We start from the raw sequence: 19,713 nt of genomic DNA, 5'->3' as shown, positions 1-19,713 counted from the left end.
AAACCAGGGACCTTTAGATCTTCAGTCTAACGCTCTCCCAACTGAGGTATTTCAGCTCTCTTTCATGCAAACAAGAAAACTTTACTGAAGCAAATAATTTACTTAAAGATACACGACCCAAAAAGCACTCGTGTTGCCGAAACCCGGGATCGAACCAGGGACCTTTAGATCTTCAGTCTCACGCTCTCCCAACCGAGCTATTTCGGCTTTTTTCCATGCAAACAGGGAAACTTTCCTTTGGAAATAATTTACTTTAAGATACACGATCCAAAAAGATTTCATATTGCCGAAACCCGGGATCGAACCAGGGACCTTTAGATCTTCAGCCTAACGCTCTCCCAACTGAGCTATTTCGGCTCTATTTCACGCAACCAGGGAAACATTGCATAGGAAAACAGTTTACTTTAATGTATACGACCCAAAAGCCTTTCTTGTTGCCGAAACCCGGGATCGAACCAGGGACCTTTAGATCTTCAGTCTAACGCTCTCCCAACTGAGCTATTTCGGCTCTTTTTCATGCAACCAGGGAAACTTTCCTTTGGATATAATTTACTTTAAGATACACGATCCAAAAAGATTTCACATTGCCGAAACCTGGGATCGAACCAGGGACCTTTAGATTTTCAGTCTAATGCTCTCCCAACTGAGCTATTTCGGCTCTTTTTCACGCACCCAGGGAAACATTGCATAGGAGCACAGTTTACTTTAATGTATACGACCCAAAAGCCTTTCTTGTTGCCGAAACCCGGGATCGAACCAGGGACCTTTAGATCTTCAGTCTAACGCTCTCCCAACTGAGCCAATTCGGCTCTTTTTCACGCAACCAGGGAAACTTTCCTTTGGAAATAATTTACTTTAAGATACACGATCCAAATCATTTCATATTGCCGAAACCCGGGATCGAACCAGGGACCTTTAGATCTTCAGTCTAACGCTCTCCCAACTGAGCTATTTCGGCTCTATTTCACGCAACCAGGGAAACATTGCATAGGAAAACAGTTTACTTTAATGTATACGACCCAAAAGCCTTTCTTGTTGCCGAAACCCGGGATCGAACCAGGGACCTTTAGATCTTCAGTCTAACGTTCTCCCAACTGAGCTATTTCGGCTCTTTTTCATGCAACCAGGGAAACTTTCCTTTGGAAATAATTTACTTTAAGATACACGATCCAAAAATATTTCATATTGCCGAAACCCGGGATCGAATCAGGGACCTTTAGATCTTCAATCTAACACTCTCCCAACTGAGCTATTTCGGCTTTTTTTCACGCAACCAGGGAAACATTGCATAGGAAAACAGTTTACTTTAATGTATACGACCCAAAAGCCTTTCTTGTTGCCGAAACCCGGGATCGAACCAGGGACCTTCAGATCTTCAATCTAACACTCTCCCAACTGAGCTATTTTGGGCTTTTTTTCACGCAACCAGGGAAACATTGCATAGGAAAACAGTTTACTTTAATGTATACGACCCAAAAGCCTTTCTTGTTGCCGAAACCCGGGATCGAACCAGGGACCTTCAGATCTTCAGTCTAACGTTCTCCCAACTGAGCTATTTCGGCTTTTTTCGTGCAACCAAGGAAACATTCCTTTGGAAATAATTTAATTTAAGATACACGATCCAAAAACATTTCATATCGCCGAAACCCGGGATCGAACCAGGGACCTTTAGATCTTCAGTCTAACGCTCTCCCAACAGAGCTATTTCGGCTCTATTTCACGCAACCAGGGAAACATTGCATAGGAAAACAGTTTACTTTAATGTATACGACCCAAAAGCCATTCTTGTTGCCGAAACCCGGGATCGAACCAGGGACCTTTAGATCTTCAGTCTAACGCTCTCCCAACTGAGCTATTTCGGCTCTTTTTCATGCAACTAGGGAAACTTTCCTTTGGATATAATTTACTTTAAGATACACGATCCAAAAAGATTTCATATTGCCGAAACCTGGGATCGAACCAGGGACCTTTAGATTTTCAGTCTAATGCTCTCCCAGCTGAGCTATTTCGGCTCTTTTTCACGCACCCAGGGAAACATTGCATAGGAACACAGTTTACTTTAATGTATACGACCCAAAAGCCTTTCTTGTTGCCGAAACCCGGGATCGAACCAGGGACCTTTAGATCTTCAGTCTAACGCTCTCCCAACTGAGGTATTTCGGCTCTTTTTCATGCAACCAGGGAAACTTTCCTTTGGATATAATTTACTTTAAGATACACGATGCAAAAAGATTTCATATTGCCGAAACCTGGGATCGAACCAGGGACCTTTAGATTTTCAGTCTAATGCTCTCCCAACTGAGCTATTTCGGCTCTTTTTCACGCACCCAGGGAAACATTGCATAGGAACACAGTTTACTTTAATGTATACGACCCAAAAGCCTTTCTTGTTGCCGAAACCCGGGATCGAACCAGGGACCTTTAGATCTTCAGTCTAACGCTCTCCCAACTGAGGTATTTCGGCTCTTTTTCATGCAACCAGGGAAACTTTCCTTTGGATATAATTTACTTTAAGATACACGATGCAAAAAGATTTCATATTGCCGAAACCTGGGATCGAACCAGGGACCTTTAGATTTTCAGTCTAATGCTCTCCCAACTGAGCTATTTCGGCTCTTTTTCACGCACCCAGGGAAACATTCCATAGGAACACAGTTTACTTTAATGTATACGACCCAAAAGCCTTTCTTGTTGCCGAAACCCGGGATCGAACCAGGGACCTTTAGATCTTCATTCTAACGCTCTCCCAACTGAGCTAATTCGGCTCTTTTTCACGAAAACAGGGAAACTTTCCTTTGGAAATAATTTACTTTAAGATACACGATCCAAAGGATTTCATATTGCCGAAACCCGGGATCGAACCAGGGACCTTTAGATCTTCATTCAACGCTCTCCCAACTGAGCTATTTTGGCTCTTTTTCACTCAACCAGGGAAACTTTGCTTTGGAAATAATTTACTTTAAGATACACGAACCAAAAAGATTTCATATTGCCGAAACCCGGGACTTTTAGATCTTCAGTCTAACGCTCTCCCAACTGAGCTATTTCGGCTCTTTTTCATGCAACCAGGGAAACTTTCCTTTGGAAAACAGCTTACTTTAATGAACACGACCCATAACGCTTTCGTGTTGCCGAAACCCGGGATCGAACCAGGGACCTTTGGATCTTCAGTCTAACTCTCTTCCAACTGAGCTATTTCGGCTCTTTTTCACGCAACTAGGGAAACTTTGCTTAGGAAAGCAGTTTACTTTAATGTATACGACCCAAAAGCCTTTCTTGTTGCCGAAACCCGGGATCGAACCAGGGACCTTCAGATCTTCAGTCTAACGCTATCCCAACTCAGCTATTTCGGCTCTTCTTCATGCAACCAGGGAAACTTTCCTTTGTAAATAATTTACTTTAAGATACACGAGCCAAAAAGATTTCATATTGCCGAAACCCGGGACCTTTAGATCTTCAGTCTAACGCTCTCCCAACTGAGCTATTTCGGCTCTTTTTCATGCAACCAGAGAAACTTTCCTTTGGAAAACAGCTTACTTTAATGAACACGACCCATAACGCTTTCGTGTTGCCGAAACCCGGGATCGAACCAGGGACCTTTGGATCTTCAGTCTAACTCTCTTCCAACTGAGCTATTTCGGCTCTTTTTCACGCAACCAGGGAAACTTTCCTTAGGAAAACATTTTACTTTACTGTATACTACCCAAAAGCCTTTCTTCTTGCCGAAACCCTGGATCGAACAAGGGGCCTTTAGATCTTCAGTCTAACGCTCTCCCAACTGAGCTATTTCGGCTCTTCTTCATGCAACCAGGGAAACTTTCCTTTGGAAATAATTTACATTAAGATGCACGATCCAAAAAGATTTCATATTGCCGAAACCCGGGACCTTTAGATCTTCAGTCTAACGCTCTTCCAACTGAGCTATTTCGGCTTTTTTTCACGCAACCAGGGAAACTTTGCTTAGGAAATCATTTTACTTTACTGTATACTACCCAAAAGCCTTTCTTTTTGCCGAAACCCGGGATCGAACCAGGGACCTTAAGATCTTCAGTCTAACGCTCTCCCAACTGAGCTATTTCGGCTCTTTTTCATGCAACCAGGGAAACTTTCCTTTGGATATAATTTACTTTAAGATACACGATCCAAAAAGATTTCATATTGCCGAAACCTGGGATCGAACCAGGGACCTTTAGATCTTCAGTCTAACGCTCTCCCAACTGAGCTATTTCGGCTCTTCTTCATGCAACCAGGGAAACTTTCCTTTGGAAATAATTTACATTAAGATGCACGATCCAAAAAGATTTCATATTGCCGAAACCCGGGACCTTTAGATCTTCAGTCTAACGCTCTTCCAACTGAGCTATTTCGGCTTTTTTTCACGCAACCAGGGAAACTTTGCTTAGGAAATCATTTTACTTTACTGTATACTACCCAAAAGCCTTTCTTTTTGCCGAAACCCGGGATCGAACCAGGGACCTTAAGATCTTCAGTCTAACGCTCTCCCAACTGAGCTATTTCGGCTCTTTTTCATGCAACCAGGGAAACGTTCCTTTGGATATAATTTACTTTAAGATACACGATCCAAAAAGATTTCATATTGCCGAAACCTTTGATCGAACCAGGGACCTTTAGATTTTCAGTCTAATGCTCTCCCAACTGAGCTATTTCGGCTCTTTTTCACGCACCCAGGGAAACATTGCATAGGAACACAGTTTACTTTAATGTATACGACCCAAAAGCCTTTCTTGTTGCCGAAACCCGGGATCGAACCAGGGACCTTTAGATCTTCAGTCTAACGCTCTCCCAACTGAGCTATTTCGGCTCTTTTTCATGCAACCAGGGAAACTTTCCTTTGGATATAATTTACTTTAAGATAGACGATGCAAAAAGATTTCATATTGCCGAAACCTGGGATCGAACCAGTGACCTTTAGATTTTCAGTCTAATGCTCTCCCAACTGAGCTATTTCGGCTCTTTTTCACGCACCCAGGGAAACATTCCATAGGAACACAGTTTACTTTAATGTATACGACCCAAAAGCCTTTCTTGTTGCCGAAACCCGGGATCGAACCAGGGACCTTTGGATCTTCAGTCTAACTCTCTTCCAACTGAGCTATTTCGGCTCTTTTTCACGCAACTAGGGAAACTTTGCTTAGGAAAGCAGTTTACTTTAATGTATACGACCCAAAAGCCTTTCTTGTTGCCGAAACCCGGGATCGAACCAGGGACCTTCAGATCTTCAGTCTAACGCTATCCCAACTCAGCTATTTCGGCTCTTCTTCATGCAACCAGGGAAACTTTCCTTTGTAAATAATTTACTTTAAGATACACGAACCAAAAAGATTTCATATTGCCGAAACCCGGGACCTTTAGATCTTCAGTCTAACGCTCTCCCAACTGAGCTATTTCGGCTCTTTTTCATGCAACCAGGGAAACTTTCCTTTGGAAAACAGCTTACTTTACTGTATACTACCCAAAGGCCTTTCTTCTTGCCGAAACCCGGGATCGAACAAGGGGCCTTTAGATCTTCAGTCTAACGCTCTCCCAACTGAGCTATTTCGGCTCTTCTTCATGCAACCAGGGAAACTTTCCTTTGGAAATAATTTACATTAAGATGCACGATCCAAAAAGATTTCATATTGCCGAAACCCGGGACCTTTAGATCTTCAGTCTAACGCTCTTCCAACTGAGCTATTTCGGCTTTTTTTCACGCAACCAGGGAAACTTTGCTTAGGAAATCATTTTACTTTACTGTATACTACCCAAAAGCCTTTCTTTTTGCCGAAACCCGGGATCGAACCAGGTACCTTAAGATCTTCAGTCTAACGCTCTCCCAACTGAGCTATTTCGGCTCTTTTTCATGCAACCAGGGAAACTTTCCTTTGGATATAATTTACTTTAAGATACACGATCCAAAAAGATTTCATATTGCCGAAACCTGGGATCGAACCAGGGACCTTTAGATTTTCAGTCTAATGCTCTCCCAACTGAGCTATTTCGGCTCTTTTTCACGCACCCAGGGAAACATTGCATAGGAACACAGTTTACTTTAATGTATACGACCCAAAAGCCTTTCTTGTTGCCGAAACCCGGGATCGAACCAGGGACCTTTAGATCTTCAGTCTAACGCTCTCCCAACTGAGCTATTTCGGCTCTTTTTCATGCAACCAGGGAAACTTTCCTTTGGATATAATTTACTTTAAGATAGACGATGCAAAAAGATTTCATATTGCCGAAACCTGGGATCGAACCAGTGACCTTTAGATTTTCAGTCTAATGCTCTCCCAACTGAGCTATTTCGGCTCTTTTTCACGCACCCAGGGAAACATTCCATAGGAACACAGTTTACTTTAATGTATACGACCCAAAAGCCTTTCTTGTTGCCGAAACCCGGGATCGAACCAGGGACCTTTGGATCTTCAGTCTAACTCTCTTCCAACTGAGCTATTTCGGCTCTTTTTCACGCAACTAGGGAAACTTTGCTTAGGAAAGCAGTTTACTTTAATGTATACGACCCAAAAGCCTTTCTTGTTGCCGAAACCCGGGATCGAACCAGGGACCTTCAGATCTTCAGTCTAACGCTATCCCAACTCAGCTATTTCGGCTCTTCTTCATGCAACCAGGGAAACTTTCCTTTGTAAATAATTTACTTTAAGATACACGAACCAAAAAGATTTCATATTGCCGAAACCCGGGACCTTTAGATCTTCAGTCTAACGCTCTCCCAACTGAGCTATTTCGGCTCTTTTTCATGCAACCAGGGAAACTTTCCTTTGGAAAACAGCTTACTTTACTGTATACTACCCAAAGGCCTTTCTTCTTGCCGAAACCCGGGATCGAACAAGGGGCCTTTAGATCTTCAGTCTAACGCTCTCCCAACTGAGCTATTTCGGCTCTTCTTCATGCAACCAGGGAAACTTTCCTTTGGAAATAATTTACTTTAAGATGCACGATCCAAAAAGATCTGGGAGCACGGCAGTGCTCCCAGCCAAGTCGAGCACTGACATCCTTTTCTCGAAGCAACTCGTGGCACTTTTAAGCCCACTGTAACTTCGTGATGGGTACAGGTAAAGGTCTGAAATTTTGCTTGCCGCGAGGACTGTCAATCCTAGCTATAGTTTCCAAATTTCAAGTTCCTACCCTATATACTTTTCGATATATCGAAGGTGAAATTTACCTTATTTTGTCACTCACTCACTCACTCACCGATCATCAAAATTCTAAGGTACTTCTAGGGGAGATAGAAACTTAAAATTCAGGATTTAGTTTTAATTTATTTTATAAAGCACAGAAAAATTAAAACATCCCGAAATTTTTATAAAATTGTTCTTTAGTTCTTAATTTTAAAACTAGATGGCGCTGCCGTCTTTTCAACAGAAATAGTGTGTGTTCTTGATGAAAGGACGTAATGGTCCAAAGTTAACCGAAAGTTGTAACTGATGCTACATTCTTATATTAGGATATCGCGTACAATCTTTATTACATATTCTCTGCGGGTCGAAAGGGGTAATTCAGCGTAAATAAGGACAAACGTTAGCGATTACATTGGCAAACGAAGTACCACGAGAGGGTCTTGTTTTAATATAACTACCGAGGGTCTACAAAAAGAAGTGAGATCCTATGAAAAACATTAACATGTACAAAAATGGGCCAAGCCTCGCCTCGTGACCTCTCCGCCGTAAAACGTTCTGAGATCCCATGTAGAGCCAAGTCTGCCTTTTGTTCTCATTCAATCGCCAATTGAACAATTATGTTATAAATTAAGTCCTTTTCCTAATTAATAACCAATATTCTTTGACTCTATCATTATTATACATCTTTGTTCGTATCAAAAATATCGTGACTTGGCAAGAGCAGGTCATCCCCTTCGATTATTTTAAAATAGGCAACGATTTAGTGAATATCCCCTCGACTTCCTTTTAATATTACTTACCTGCGATTGCCAAGTCACGATATTTTTGATACGAACAAAGATGTATAATAATGATAGAGTCAAAGAATATTGGTTATTAATTAGGAAAAGGACTTAATTTATAACATAATTGTTCAATTGGCGATTGAATGAGAACAAAAGGCAGACTTGGCTCTACATGGGATCTCAGAACGTTTTACGGCGGAGAGGTCACGAGGCGAGGCTTGGCCCATTTTTGTACATGTTAATGTTTTTCATAGGATTTCATATTGCCGAAACCCGGGACCTTTAGATCTTCAGTCTAACGCTCTTCCAACTGAGCTATTTCGGCTTTTTTTCACGCAACCAGGGAAACTTTGCTTAGGAAATCATTTTACTTTACTGTATACTACCCAAAAGCCATTCTTTTTGCCGAAACCCGGGATCGAACCAGGGACCTTTAGATCTTCAGTCTAACGCTCTCCTAACTGAGCTATTTCGGCTCTTTTTCAGGCAACCAGGGAAACTTTCCTTTGGAAATAATTTACTTTAAGATACACGATCCAAAAAGATTTCATATTGCCGAAACCCGGGATCGAATCAAGGACCTTTAGATCTTCAATCTAACACTCTCCCAACTGAGCTATTTCGGCTCTTTTTCACGCAACCAGGGAAACTTTGCATAGGAAAACAGTTTACTTTAATGTATACGACCCAAAAGCCTTTCTTTTTACTGAAACCCGGCATCAAACCAGGGACCTTTAGATCTTCAGTCTAACGCTCTCCCAACTGAGCTAATACGGATCTTTTTCACGCAACCCGGGAAACTTTCCTTTGGAAATAAATTACTTTAAGATACACGATCCAAAAAGAATTCATATTGCCGAAACCCGGAATCGAACCCGGGACCTTTAGATCTTCATTCAACGCTTTCCCAACTGAGCTATTTCGGCTCTTCTTCATGCAACCAGGGAAACTTTCCTTTGGAAATAATTTACTTTAAGATACACGAACCAAAAAGATTTCATATTGCCGAAACCCGGGACCTTTAGATCTTCAGTCTAACGCTCTCCCAACTGAGCTATTTCGGCTTTTTTTCACGCAACCAGGGAAACTTTGCTTAGGAAATCATTTTACTTTACTGTATACTACCCAAAAGCCATTCTTTTTGCCGAAACCCGGGATCGAACCAGGGACCTTTAGATCTTCATTCAAAGCTTTCCCAACTGAGCTATTTCGGCTCTTCTTCATGCAACCAGGGAAACTTTCCTTTGGAAATAATTTACTTTAAGATACACGAACCAAAAAGATTTCATATTGCCGAAACCCGGGACCTTTAGATCTTCAGTCTAACGCTCTTCCAACTGAGCTATTTCGGCTTTTTTTCACGCAACGAGGGAAACTTTGCTTAGGAAATCATTTTACTTTACTGTATTATACCCATAAGCCATTCTTTTTGCCGAAACCCGGGATCGAACCAGGGACCTTTAGATCTTCAGTCTAACGCTCTCCCAACTGAGCTATTTCGGCTCTTTTTCATGCAACCAGGGAAACTTTCCTTTGGAAATAATTTACTTTAAGATACACGATCCAAAAAGATTTCATATTGCCGAAACCCGGGATCGAATCAAGGACCTTTAGATCTTCAATCTAAAACTCTCCCAACTGAGCTATTTCGGCTCTTTTTCAAGCAACCAGGGAAACTTTGCATAGGAAAACAGTTTACTTTAATGTATACGACCCAAAAGCTATTATTTTACTGAAACCCGGCATCGAACCAGGGACCTTTAGATCTTCAGTCTAACGCTCTCCCAACTGAGCTATTTCGGCTCTTTTTCACGCACCCAGGGAAACATTCCAAAGGAACACAGTTTACTTTAATGTATACGACCCAAAAGCCTTTCTTGTTGCCGAAACCCGGGATCGAACCAGGGACCTTTAGATCTTCAGTCTAACGCTCTCCCAACTGAGCTAATTCGGCTCTTTTTCACGCAACCAGGGAAACTTTCCTTTGGAAATAATTTACTTTAAGATACACGATCCAAACGATTTCATATTGCCGAAACCCGGGATCGAACAAGGGACCTTTAGATCTTCATTCAACGCTCTCCCAACTGAGCTATTTTGGCTCTTTTTCACTCAACCAGGGAAACTTTGCTTTGGAAATAATTTACTTTAAGATACACGAACCAAAAAGATTTCATATTGCCGAAACCCGGGATCGAACCAGGGACCTTTAGATCTTCAGTCTAACGCTCTCCCAACTGAGCTATTTCGGCTCTTTTTCAAGCAACCAGGGAAACTTTGCTTAGGAAAACAGTTTACTTTAATGTATACGACCCAAAAGCCTTTCTTGTTGCCGAAACCCGGGATCGAACCAGGGACCTTTGGATCTTCAGTCTAACTCTCTTCCAACTGAGCTATTTCGGCTCTTTTTCACGCAACCAGGGTAACTTTCCTTTGGAAAACAGCTTACTATAATGTACACGACCCAAACGCTTTCGTGTTGCCGAAACCCGGGATCGAACCAGGGACCTTTAGATCTTCAGTCTAACGCTCTCCCAACTGAGCTAATTCGGCTCTTTTTCACGCAACCAGGGATACTTTCCTTTGGAAATAATTTTTTTTAAGATACACGATCCAAAAAGATTTCATATTGCCGAAACCCGGGATCGAACCAGGGACCTTTAGATCTTCAGTCTAACGCTCTCCCAACTGAGCTATTTCGGCTCTTTTTCAAGCAACCAGGGAAACTTTGCTTAGGAAATCATTTTACTTTACTGTATACTACCCAAAAGCCTTTCTTTTTGCCGAAACCCGGGATCGAACCAGGGACCTTTAGATCTTCAGTCTAACGCTCTCCCAACTGAGCTATTTTGGCTCTTTTTCATGCAACCAGGGAAACTTTCCTTTGGAAATAATTTACTTTAAGATACACGATCCAAAAAGATTTCATATTGCCGAAACCCGGGATCGAATCAAGGACCTTTAGATCTTCAATCTAACACTCTCCCAACTGAGCTATTTCGGCTCTTTTTCACGCAACCAGGGAAACTTTGCATAGGAAATCATTTTACTTTAATGTATACGACCCAAAAGCCTTTCTTGTTACTGAAACCCGGCATCGAACCAGGGACCTTTAGATCTTCAGTCTAACGCTCTCCCAACTGAGCTAATACGGATCTTTTTCACGCAACCCGGGAAACTTTCCTTTGGAAATAAATTACTTTAAGATACACGATCCAAAAAGAATTCATATTGCCGAAACGCGGGATCGAACCCGGGACCTTTAGATCTTCATTCAACGCTTTCCCAACTGAGCTATTTCGGCTCTTCTTCATGCAACCAGGGAAACTTTCCTTTGGAAATAATTTACTTTAAGATTCACGAACCAAAAAGATTTCATATTGCCGAAACCCGGGACCTTTAGATCTTCAGTCTAACGCTCTACCAACTGAGCTATTTCGGCTCTTTTTCATGCAACCAGGGTAACTTTCCTTTGGAAAACAGCTTACTATAATGTACACGACCCAAACGCTTTCGTGTTGCCGAAACCCGGGATCGAACCAGGGACCTTTAGATCTTCAGTCTAACGCTCTCCCAACTGAGCTAATTCGGCTCTTTTTCACGCAACCAGGGATACTTTCCTTTGGAAATAATTTTTTTTAAGATACACGATCCAAAAAGATTTCATATTGCCGAAACCCGGGATCGAACCAGGGACCTTTAGATCTTCAGTCTAACGCTCTCCCAACTGAGCTATTTCGGCTCTTTTTCAAGCAACCAGGGAAACTTTGCTTAGGAAAACAGTTTACTTTAATGTATACGACCCAAAAGCCTTTCTTGTTGCCGAAGCCCGGGATCGAACCAGGGACCTATAGATCTTCAGTGTAACGCTCTCCCAACTGAGCTATTTCGGCTCTTTTTCATGCAACCAGGGAAACTTTCCTTTGGAAATAATTTACTTTAAGATACACGATCCAAAAATATTTCATATTGCCGAAACCCGGGGTCGAATCAGGGACCTTTAGATCTTCAATCTAACACTCTCCCAACTGAGCTATTTCGGCTTTTTTTCACGCAACCAGGGAAACATTGCATAGGAAAACAGTTTACTTTAATGTATACGACCCAAAAGCCTTTCTTGTTGCCGAAACCCGGGATCGAACCAGGGACCTTCAGATCTTCAATCTAACACTCTCCCAACTGAGCTATTTCGGCTTTTTTCACGCAACCAGGGAAACATTGCATAGGAAAACAGTTTACTTTAATGTATACGACCCAAAGGCCTTTCTTGTTGCCGAAACCCGGGATCGAACCAGGGACCTTCAGATCTTCAGTCTAACGCTATCCCAACTCAGCTATTTCGGCTCTTCTTCATGCAACCAGGGAAACTTTCCTTTGTAAATAATTTACTTTAAGATAAACGAACCAAAAAGATTTCATATTGCCGAAACCCGGGACCTTTAGATCTTCAGTCTAACGCTCTCCCAACTGAGCTATTTCGGCTCTTTTTCATGCAACCAGGGAAACTTTCCTTTGGAAAACAGCTTACTTTAATGAACACGACCCATAACGCTTTCGTGTTGCCGAAACCCGGGATCGAACCAGGGACCTTTGGATCTTCAGTCTAACTCTCTTCCAACTGAGCTATTTCGGCTCTTTTTCACGCAACCAGGGAAACTTTGCTTAGGAAAACATTTTAGTTTACTGTATACTACCCAAAAGCCTTTCTTCTTGCCGAAACCCGGGATCGAACAAGGGACCTTTAGATCTTCAGTCTAACGCTCTCCCAACTGAGCTATTTCGGCTCTTCTTCATGCAACAAGGGAAACTTTCCTTTGGAAATAATTTACTTTAAGATGCACGATCCAAAAAGATTTCATATTGCCGAAACCCGGGACCTTTAGATCTTCAGTCTAACGCTCTTCCAACTGAGCTATTTCGGCTCTTTTTCACGCAACCAGGGAAACTTTGCTTAGGAAATCATTTTACTTTACTGTATACTACCCAAAAGCCTTTCTTTTTGCCGAAACCCGGGATCGAACCAGGGACCATTAGATCTTCAGTCTAACGCTCTCCCAACTGAGCTATTTCGGCTCTTTTTCATGCAACCAGGGAAACTTTCCTTTGGAAATAATTTACTTTAAGATACACGATCCAAAAAGATTTCATATTGCCGAAACCCGGGATCGAATCAAGGACCTTTAGATCTTCAATCTAACACTCTCCCAACTGAGCTATTTCGGCTCTTTTTCACGCAACCAGGGAAACTTTGCATAGGAAAACAGTTTACTTTAATGTATACGACCCAAAAGCCTTTCTTGTTACTGAAACCCGGCATCGAACCAGGGACCTTTAGATCTTCAGTCTAACGCTCTCCCAACTGAGCTAATACGGATCTTTTTCACGCAACCCGGGAAACTTTCCTTTGGAAATAAATTTCTTTAAGATACACGATCCAAAAAGAATTCATATTGCCGAAACCCGGGATCGAACCCGGGACCTTTAGATCTTCATTCAACGCTCTCCCAACTGAGCTATTTTGGCTCTTTTTCACTCAACCAGGGAAACTTTGCTTTGGAAATAATTTACTTTAAGATACACGAACCAAAAAGATTTCATATTGCCGAAACCCGGGACTTTTAGATCTTCAGTCTAACGCTCTCCCAACTGAGCTATTTCGGCTCTTTTTCATGCAACCAGGGAAACTTTCCTTTGGAAAACAGCTTACTTTAATGAACACGACCCATAACGCTTTCGTGTTGCCGAAACCCGGGATCGAACCAGGGACCTTTGGATCTTCAGTCTAACTCTCTTCCAACTGAGCTATTTCGGCTCTTTTTCACGCAACCAGGGAAACTTTGCTTAGGAAATCATTTTACTTTACTGTATACTACCCAAAAGCCTTTCTTTTTGCCGAAACCCGGGATCGAACCAGGGACCTTTAGATCTTCAGTCTAACGCTCTCCCAACTGAGCTATTTCGGCTCTTTTTCATGCAACCAGGGAAACTTTCCTTTGGAAATAATTTACTTTAAGATGCACGATCCAAAAAGATTTCATATTGCCGAAACCCGGGATCGAATCAAGGACCTTTAGATCTTCAATCTAACACTCTCCCAACTGAGCTATTTCGGCTCTTTTTCACGCAACCAGGGAAACTTTGCATAGGAAATCATTTTACTTTAATGTATACGACCCAAAAGCCTTTCTTGTTACTGAAACCCGGCATCGAACCAGGGACCTTTAGATCTTCAGTCTAACGCTCTCCCAACTGAGCTAATACGGATCTTTTTCACGCAACCCGGGAAACTTTCCTTTGGAAATAAATTACTTTAAGATACACGATCCAAAAAGAATTCATATTGCCGAAACGCGGGATCGAACCCGGGACCTTTAGATCTTCATTCAACGCTTTCCCAACTGAGCTATTTCGGCTCTTCTTCATGCAACCAGGGAAACTTTCCTTTGGAAATAATTTACTTTAAGATTCACGAACCAAAAAGATTTCATATTGCCGAAACCCGGGACCTTTAGATCTTCAGTCTAACGCTCTACCAACTGAGCCATTTCGGCTCTTTTTCATGCAACCAGGGTAACTTTCCTTTGGAAAACAGCTTACTATAATGTACACGACCCAAACGCTATCGTGTTGCCGAAACCCGGGATCGAACCAGGGACCTTTAGATCTTCAGTCTAACGCTCTCCCAACTGAGCTAATTCGGCTCTTTTTCACGCAACCAGGGATACTTTCCTTTGGAAATAATTTTTTTTAAGATACACGATCCAAAAAGATTTCATATTGCCGAAACCCGGGATCGAACCAGGGACCTTTAGATCTTCAGTCTAACGCTCTCCCAACTGAGCTATTTCGGCTCTTTTTCAAGCAACCAGGGAAACTTTGCTTAGGAAAACAGTTTACTTTAATGTATACGACCCAAAAGCCTTTCTTGTTGCCGAAGCCCGGGATCGAACCAGGGACCTATAGATCTTCAGTGTAACGCTCTCCCAACTGAGCTATTTCGGCTCTTTTTCATGCAACCAGGGAAACTTTCCTTTGGAAATAATTTACTTTAAGATACACGATCCAAAAAGATTTCATATTGCCGAAACCCGGGATCGAATCAAGGACCTTTAGATCTTCAATCTAACACTCTCCCAACTGAGCTATTTCGGCTCTTTTTCACGCAACCAGGGAAACTTTGCATAGGAAATCATTTTACTTTAATGTATACGACCCAAAAGCCTTTCTTGTTACTGAAACCCGGCATCGAACCAGGGACCTTTAGATCTTCAGTCTAACGCTCTCCCAACTGAGCTAATACGGATCTTTTTCACGCAACCCGGGAAACTTTCCTTTGGAAATAAATTACTTTAAGATACACGATCCAAAAAGAATTCATATTGCCGAAACGCGGGATCGAACCCGGGACCTTTAGATCTTCATTCAACGCTTTCCCAACTGAGCTATTTCGGCTCTTCTTCATGCAACCAGGGAAACTTTCCTTTGGAAATAATTTACTTTAAGATTCACGAACCAAAAAGATTTCATATTGCCGAAACCCGGGACCTTTAGATCTTCAGTCTAACGCTCTACCAACTGAGCCATTTCGGCTCTTTTTCATGCAACCAGGGTAACTTTCCTTTGGAAAACAGCTTACTATAATGTACACGACCCAAACGCTTTCGTGTTGCCGAAACCCGGGATCGAACCAGGGACCTTTAGATCTTCAGTCTAACGCTCTCCCAACTGAGCTAATTCGGCTCTTTTTCACGCAACCAGGGATACTTTCCTTTGGAAATAATTTTTTTTAAGATACACGATCCAAAAAGATTTCATATTGCCGAAACCCGGGATCGAACCAGGGACCTTTAGATCTTCAGTCTAACGCTCTCCCAACTGAGCTATTTCGGCTCTTTTTCAAGCAACCAGGGAAACTTTGCTTAGGAAAACAGTTTACTTTAATGTATACGACCCAAAAGCCTTTCTTGTTGCCGAAGCCCGGGATCGAACCAGGGACCTATAGATCTTCAGTGTAACGCTCTCCCAACTGAGCTATTTCGGCTCTTTTTCATGCAACCAGGGAAACTTTCCTTTGGAAATAATTTACTTTAAGATACACGATCCAAAAATATTTCATATTGCCGAAACCCGGGGTCGAATCAGGGACCTTTAGATCTTCAATCTAACACTCTCCCAACTGAGCTATTTCGGCTTTTTTTCACGCAACCAGGGAAACATTGCATAGGAAAACAGTTTACTTTAATGTATACGACCCAAAAGCCTTTCTTGTTGCCGAAACCCGGGATCGAACCAGGGACCTTCAGATCTTCAATCTAACACTCTCCCAACTGAGCTATTTCGGCTTTTTTCACGCAACCAGGGAAACATTGCATAGGAAAACAGTTTACTTTAATGTATACGACCCAAAGGCCTTTCTTGTTGCCGAAACCCGGGATCGAACCAGGGACCTTCAGATCTTCAGTCTAACGCTATCCCAACTCAGCTATTTCGGCTCTTCTTCATGCAACCAGGGACACTTTCCTTTGTAAATAATTTACTTTAAGATAAACGAACCAAAAAGATTTCATATTGCCGAAACCCGGGACCTTTAGATCTTCAGTCTAACGCTCTCCCAACTGAGCTATTTCGGCTCTTTTTCATGCAACCAGGGAAACTTTCCTTTGGAAAACAGCTTACTTTAATGAACACGACCCATAACGCTTTCGTGTTGCCGAAACCCGGGATCGAACCAGGGACCTTTGGATCTTCAGTCTAACTCTCTTCCAACTGAGCTATTTCGGCTCTTTTTCACGCAACCAGGGAAACTTTGCTTAGGAAAACATTTTAGTTTACTGTATACTACCCAAAAGCCTTTCTTCTTGCCGAAACCCGGGATCGAACAAGGGACCTTTAGATCTTCAGTCTAACGCTCTCCCAACTGAGCTATTTCGGCTCTTCTTCATGCAACCAGGGAAACTTTCCTTTGGAAATAATTTACTTTAAGATGCACGATCCAAAAAGATTTCATATTGCCGAAACCCGGGACCTTTAGATCTTCAGTCTAACGCTCTTCCAACTGAGCTATTTCGGCTCTTTTTCACGCAACCAGGGAAACTTTGCTTAGGAAATCATTTTACTTTACTGTATACTACCCAAAAGCCTTTCTTTTTGCCGAAACCCGGGATCGAACCAGGGACCATTAGATCTTCAGTCTAACGCTCTCCCAACTGAGCTATTTCGGCTCTTTTTCATGCAACCAGGGAAACTTTCCTTTGGAAATAATTTACTTTAAGATACACGATCCAAAAAGATTTCATATTGCCGAAACCCGGGATCGAATCAAGGACCTTTAGATCTTCAATCTAACACTCTCCCAACTGAGCTATTTCGGCTCTTTTTCACGCAACCAGGGAAACTTTGCATAGGAAAACAGTTTACTTTAATGTATACGACCCAAAAGCCTTTCTTGTTACTGAAACCCGGCATCGAACCAGGGACCTTTAGATCTTCAGTCTAACGCTCTCCCAACTGAGCTAATACGGATCTTTTTCACGCAACCCGGGAAACTTTCCTTTGGAAATAAATTACTTTAAGATACACGATCCAAAAAGAATTCATATTGCCGAAACCCGGGATCGAACCCGGGACCTTTAGATCTTCATTCAACGCTCTCCCAACTGAGCTATTTTGGCTCTTTTTCACTCAACCAGGGAAACTTTGCTTTGGAAATAATTTACTTTAAGATACACGAACCAAAAAGATTTCATATTGCCGAAACCCGGGACTTTTAGATCTTCAGTCTAACGCTCTCCCAACTGAGCTATTTCGGCTCTTTTTCATGCAACCAGGGAAACTTTCCTTTGGAAAACAGCTTACTTTAATGAACACGACCCATAACGCTTTCGTGTTGCCGAAACCCGGGATCGAACCAGGGACCTTTGGATCTTCAGTCTAACTCTCTTCCAACTGAGCTATTTCGGCTCTTTTTCACGCAACCAGGGAAACTTTGCTTAGGAAAGCAGTTTACTTTAATGTATACGACCCAAAAGCCTTTCTTGTTGCCGAAACCCGGGATCGAACCAGGGACCTTCAGATCTTCAGTCTAACGCTATCCCAACTCAGCTATTTCGGCTTTTTTTCATGCAACCAGGGAAACTTTCCTTTGTAAATAATTTACTTTAAGATACACGAACCAAAAAGATTTCATATTGCCGAAACCCGGGACCTTTAGATCTTCAGTCTAACGCTCTCCCAACTGAGCTATTTCGGCTCTTTTTCATGCAACCAGGGAAACTTTCCTTTGGAAAACAGCTTACTTTAATGAACACGACCCATAACGCTTTCGTGTTGCCGAAACCCGGGATCGAACCAGGGACCTTTGGATCTTCAGTCTAACTCTCTTCCAACTGAGCTATTTCGGCTCTTTTTCACGCAACCAGGGAAACTTTGCTCAGGAAAACATTTTACTTTACTGTATACTACCCAAAAGCCTTTCTTCTTGCCGAAACCCGGGATCGAACAAGGGGCCTTTAGATCTTCAGTCTAACGCTCTCCCAACTGAGCTATTTCGGCTTTTTTTCACGCAACCAGGGAAACTTTGCTTAGGAAATCATTTTACTTTACTGTATACTACCCAAAAGCCTTTCTTTTTGCCGAAACCCGGGATCGAACCAGGGACCTTTAGATCTTCAGTCTAACGCTCTCCCAACTGAGCTATTTCGGCTCTTTTTCATGCAACCAGGGAAACTTTCCTTTGGATATAATTTACTTTAAGATAAACGATCCAAAAAGATTTCATATTGCCGAAACCTGGGATCGAACCAGGGACCTTTAGATTTTCAGACTAATGCTCTCCTAACTGAGCTATTTCGGCTCTTTTTCACGCACCCAGGGAAACATTGCATAGGAACACAGTTTACTTTAATGTATACGACCCAAAAGCCTTTCTTGTTGCCGAAACCCGGGATCGAACCAGGGACCTTTAGATCTTCAGTCTAACGCTCTCCCAACTGAGCTATTTCGGCTCTTTTTCATGCAACCAGGGAAACTTTCCTTTGGATATAATTTACTTTAAGATACACGATGCAAAAAGATTTCATATTGCCGAAACCTGGGATCGAACCAGGGACCTTTAGATTTTCAGTCTAATGCTCTCCCAACTGAGCTATTTCGGCTCTTTTTCACGCACCCAGGGAAACATTCCATAGGAACACAGTTTACTTTAATGTATACGACCCAAAAGCCTTTCTTGTTGCCGAAACCCGGGATCGAACCAGGGACCTTTAGATCTTCAGTCTAACGCTCTCCCAACTGAGCTAATTCGGCTCTTTTTCACGCAACCAGGGAAACTTTCCTTTGGAAATAATTTACTTTAAGATACACGATCCAAAGGATTTCATATTGCCGAAACCCGGGATCGAACCAGGGACCTTTGGATCTTCAGTCTAACTCTCTTCCAACTGAGCTATTTCGGCTCTTTTTCACGCAACCAGGGAAACTTTGCTTAGGAAAGCAGTTTACTTTAATGTATACGACCCAAAAGCCTTTCTTGTTGCCGAAACCCGGGATCGAACCAGGGACCTTCAGATCTTCAGTCTAACGCTATCCCAATTCAGCTATTTCGGCTCTTCTTCATGCAACCAGGGAAACTTTCCTTTGTAAATAATTTACTTTAAGATACACAAACCAAAAAGATTTCATATTGCCGAAACCCGGGACCTTTAGATCTTCAGTCTAACGCTCTCCCAACTGAGCTATTTCGGCTCTTTTTCATGCAACCAGGGAAACTTTCCTTTGGAAAACAGCTTACTTTACTG

At 42.2% G+C, this 19,713-nt stretch overlaps 32 non-coding genes across 32 annotated transcripts; all 32 read right to left on the bottom strand.

The window, feature by feature from the left end:
* Positions 1–284: 284 nt before the first annotated feature.
* On the bottom strand, positions 285–357 carry TRNAF-GAA (transfer RNA phenylalanine (anticodon GAA)). Its single transcript has one exon. It is a non-coding gene; the product is annotated as a tRNA-Phe (tRNA).
* Positions 358–435: 78 nt separating this feature from the next.
* Positions 436–508, bottom strand: TRNAF-GAA (transfer RNA phenylalanine (anticodon GAA)). Its single transcript has one exon. It is a non-coding gene; the product is annotated as a tRNA-Phe (tRNA).
* A 77-nt stretch (positions 509–585) lies between these two features.
* TRNAF-GAA (transfer RNA phenylalanine (anticodon GAA)) lies at positions 586–658 on the bottom strand. Its single transcript has one exon. It is a non-coding gene; the product is annotated as a tRNA-Phe (tRNA).
* A 227-nt stretch (positions 659–885) lies between these two features.
* TRNAF-GAA (transfer RNA phenylalanine (anticodon GAA)) lies at positions 886–958 on the bottom strand. Its single transcript has one exon. It is a non-coding gene; the product is annotated as a tRNA-Phe (tRNA).
* A 78-nt stretch (positions 959–1,036) lies between these two features.
* Positions 1,037–1,109, bottom strand: TRNAF-GAA (transfer RNA phenylalanine (anticodon GAA)). The gene has a single exon. It is a non-coding gene; the product is annotated as a tRNA-Phe (tRNA).
* A 680-nt stretch (positions 1,110–1,789) lies between these two features.
* On the bottom strand, positions 1,790–1,862 carry TRNAF-GAA (transfer RNA phenylalanine (anticodon GAA)). The gene has a single exon. It is a non-coding gene; the product is annotated as a tRNA-Phe (tRNA).
* A 77-nt stretch (positions 1,863–1,939) lies between these two features.
* On the bottom strand, positions 1,940–2,012 carry TRNAF-GAA (transfer RNA phenylalanine (anticodon GAA)). The gene has a single exon. It is a non-coding gene; the product is annotated as a tRNA-Phe (tRNA).
* Positions 2,013–2,240: 228 nt separating this feature from the next.
* TRNAF-GAA (transfer RNA phenylalanine (anticodon GAA)) lies at positions 2,241–2,313 on the bottom strand. Its single transcript has one exon. It is a non-coding gene; the product is annotated as a tRNA-Phe (tRNA).
* Positions 2,314–2,541: 228 nt separating this feature from the next.
* On the bottom strand, positions 2,542–2,614 carry TRNAF-GAA (transfer RNA phenylalanine (anticodon GAA)). Its single transcript has one exon. It is a non-coding gene; the product is annotated as a tRNA-Phe (tRNA).
* Positions 2,615–3,720: 1,106 nt separating this feature from the next.
* Positions 3,721–3,793, bottom strand: TRNAF-GAA (transfer RNA phenylalanine (anticodon GAA)). The gene has a single exon. It is a non-coding gene; the product is annotated as a tRNA-Phe (tRNA).
* Positions 3,794–4,009: 216 nt separating this feature from the next.
* On the bottom strand, positions 4,010–4,082 carry TRNAF-GAA (transfer RNA phenylalanine (anticodon GAA)). The gene has a single exon. It is a non-coding gene; the product is annotated as a tRNA-Phe (tRNA).
* A 77-nt stretch (positions 4,083–4,159) lies between these two features.
* Positions 4,160–4,232, bottom strand: TRNAF-GAA (transfer RNA phenylalanine (anticodon GAA)). The gene has a single exon. It is a non-coding gene; the product is annotated as a tRNA-Phe (tRNA).
* A 216-nt stretch (positions 4,233–4,448) lies between these two features.
* On the bottom strand, positions 4,449–4,521 carry TRNAF-GAA (transfer RNA phenylalanine (anticodon GAA)). The gene has a single exon. It is a non-coding gene; the product is annotated as a tRNA-Phe (tRNA).
* A 228-nt stretch (positions 4,522–4,749) lies between these two features.
* TRNAF-GAA (transfer RNA phenylalanine (anticodon GAA)) lies at positions 4,750–4,822 on the bottom strand. Its single transcript has one exon. It is a non-coding gene; the product is annotated as a tRNA-Phe (tRNA).
* A 77-nt stretch (positions 4,823–4,899) lies between these two features.
* On the bottom strand, positions 4,900–4,972 carry TRNAF-GAA (transfer RNA phenylalanine (anticodon GAA)). Its single transcript has one exon. It is a non-coding gene; the product is annotated as a tRNA-Phe (tRNA).
* A 957-nt stretch (positions 4,973–5,929) lies between these two features.
* TRNAF-GAA (transfer RNA phenylalanine (anticodon GAA)) lies at positions 5,930–6,002 on the bottom strand. Its single transcript has one exon. It is a non-coding gene; the product is annotated as a tRNA-Phe (tRNA).
* Positions 6,003–6,080: 78 nt separating this feature from the next.
* TRNAF-GAA (transfer RNA phenylalanine (anticodon GAA)) lies at positions 6,081–6,153 on the bottom strand. The gene has a single exon. It is a non-coding gene; the product is annotated as a tRNA-Phe (tRNA).
* Positions 6,154–6,230: 77 nt separating this feature from the next.
* On the bottom strand, positions 6,231–6,303 carry TRNAF-GAA (transfer RNA phenylalanine (anticodon GAA)). Its single transcript has one exon. It is a non-coding gene; the product is annotated as a tRNA-Phe (tRNA).
* A 2,018-nt stretch (positions 6,304–8,321) lies between these two features.
* TRNAF-GAA (transfer RNA phenylalanine (anticodon GAA)) lies at positions 8,322–8,394 on the bottom strand. The gene has a single exon. It is a non-coding gene; the product is annotated as a tRNA-Phe (tRNA).
* A 954-nt stretch (positions 8,395–9,348) lies between these two features.
* TRNAF-GAA (transfer RNA phenylalanine (anticodon GAA)) lies at positions 9,349–9,421 on the bottom strand. The gene has a single exon. It is a non-coding gene; the product is annotated as a tRNA-Phe (tRNA).
* Positions 9,422–10,097: 676 nt separating this feature from the next.
* Positions 10,098–10,170, bottom strand: TRNAF-GAA (transfer RNA phenylalanine (anticodon GAA)). The gene has a single exon. It is a non-coding gene; the product is annotated as a tRNA-Phe (tRNA).
* A 378-nt stretch (positions 10,171–10,548) lies between these two features.
* On the bottom strand, positions 10,549–10,621 carry TRNAF-GAA (transfer RNA phenylalanine (anticodon GAA)). The gene has a single exon. It is a non-coding gene; the product is annotated as a tRNA-Phe (tRNA).
* A 78-nt stretch (positions 10,622–10,699) lies between these two features.
* Positions 10,700–10,772, bottom strand: TRNAF-GAA (transfer RNA phenylalanine (anticodon GAA)). Its single transcript has one exon. It is a non-coding gene; the product is annotated as a tRNA-Phe (tRNA).
* An 815-nt stretch (positions 10,773–11,587) lies between these two features.
* Positions 11,588–11,660, bottom strand: TRNAF-GAA (transfer RNA phenylalanine (anticodon GAA)). The gene has a single exon. It is a non-coding gene; the product is annotated as a tRNA-Phe (tRNA).
* Positions 11,661–12,918: 1,258 nt separating this feature from the next.
* Positions 12,919–12,991, bottom strand: TRNAF-GAA (transfer RNA phenylalanine (anticodon GAA)). The gene has a single exon. It is a non-coding gene; the product is annotated as a tRNA-Phe (tRNA).
* Positions 12,992–13,808: 817 nt separating this feature from the next.
* On the bottom strand, positions 13,809–13,881 carry TRNAF-GAA (transfer RNA phenylalanine (anticodon GAA)). Its single transcript has one exon. It is a non-coding gene; the product is annotated as a tRNA-Phe (tRNA).
* Positions 13,882–14,696: 815 nt separating this feature from the next.
* On the bottom strand, positions 14,697–14,769 carry TRNAF-GAA (transfer RNA phenylalanine (anticodon GAA)). Its single transcript has one exon. It is a non-coding gene; the product is annotated as a tRNA-Phe (tRNA).
* A 966-nt stretch (positions 14,770–15,735) lies between these two features.
* Positions 15,736–15,808, bottom strand: TRNAF-GAA (transfer RNA phenylalanine (anticodon GAA)). Its single transcript has one exon. It is a non-coding gene; the product is annotated as a tRNA-Phe (tRNA).
* Positions 15,809–17,066: 1,258 nt separating this feature from the next.
* TRNAF-GAA (transfer RNA phenylalanine (anticodon GAA)) lies at positions 17,067–17,139 on the bottom strand. Its single transcript has one exon. It is a non-coding gene; the product is annotated as a tRNA-Phe (tRNA).
* A 1,408-nt stretch (positions 17,140–18,547) lies between these two features.
* Positions 18,548–18,620, bottom strand: TRNAF-GAA (transfer RNA phenylalanine (anticodon GAA)). Its single transcript has one exon. It is a non-coding gene; the product is annotated as a tRNA-Phe (tRNA).
* A 228-nt stretch (positions 18,621–18,848) lies between these two features.
* Positions 18,849–18,921, bottom strand: TRNAF-GAA (transfer RNA phenylalanine (anticodon GAA)). The gene has a single exon. It is a non-coding gene; the product is annotated as a tRNA-Phe (tRNA).
* Positions 18,922–18,998: 77 nt separating this feature from the next.
* Positions 18,999–19,071, bottom strand: TRNAF-GAA (transfer RNA phenylalanine (anticodon GAA)). Its single transcript has one exon. It is a non-coding gene; the product is annotated as a tRNA-Phe (tRNA).
* Positions 19,072–19,713: the final 642 nt, after the last annotated feature.

This window comes from Phalangium opilio, unplaced genomic scaffold (genome assembly GCF_054372755.1).
Source record: "Phalangium opilio isolate 3A_F unplaced genomic scaffold, DU_Popi_V2 ptg000038l_1, whole genome shotgun sequence".
NCBI classification, from domain to species: domain Eukaryota; kingdom Metazoa; phylum Arthropoda; class Arachnida; order Opiliones; family Phalangiidae; genus Phalangium; species Phalangium opilio.
This window is presented reverse-complemented; position numbering and strand designations above follow the sequence as displayed.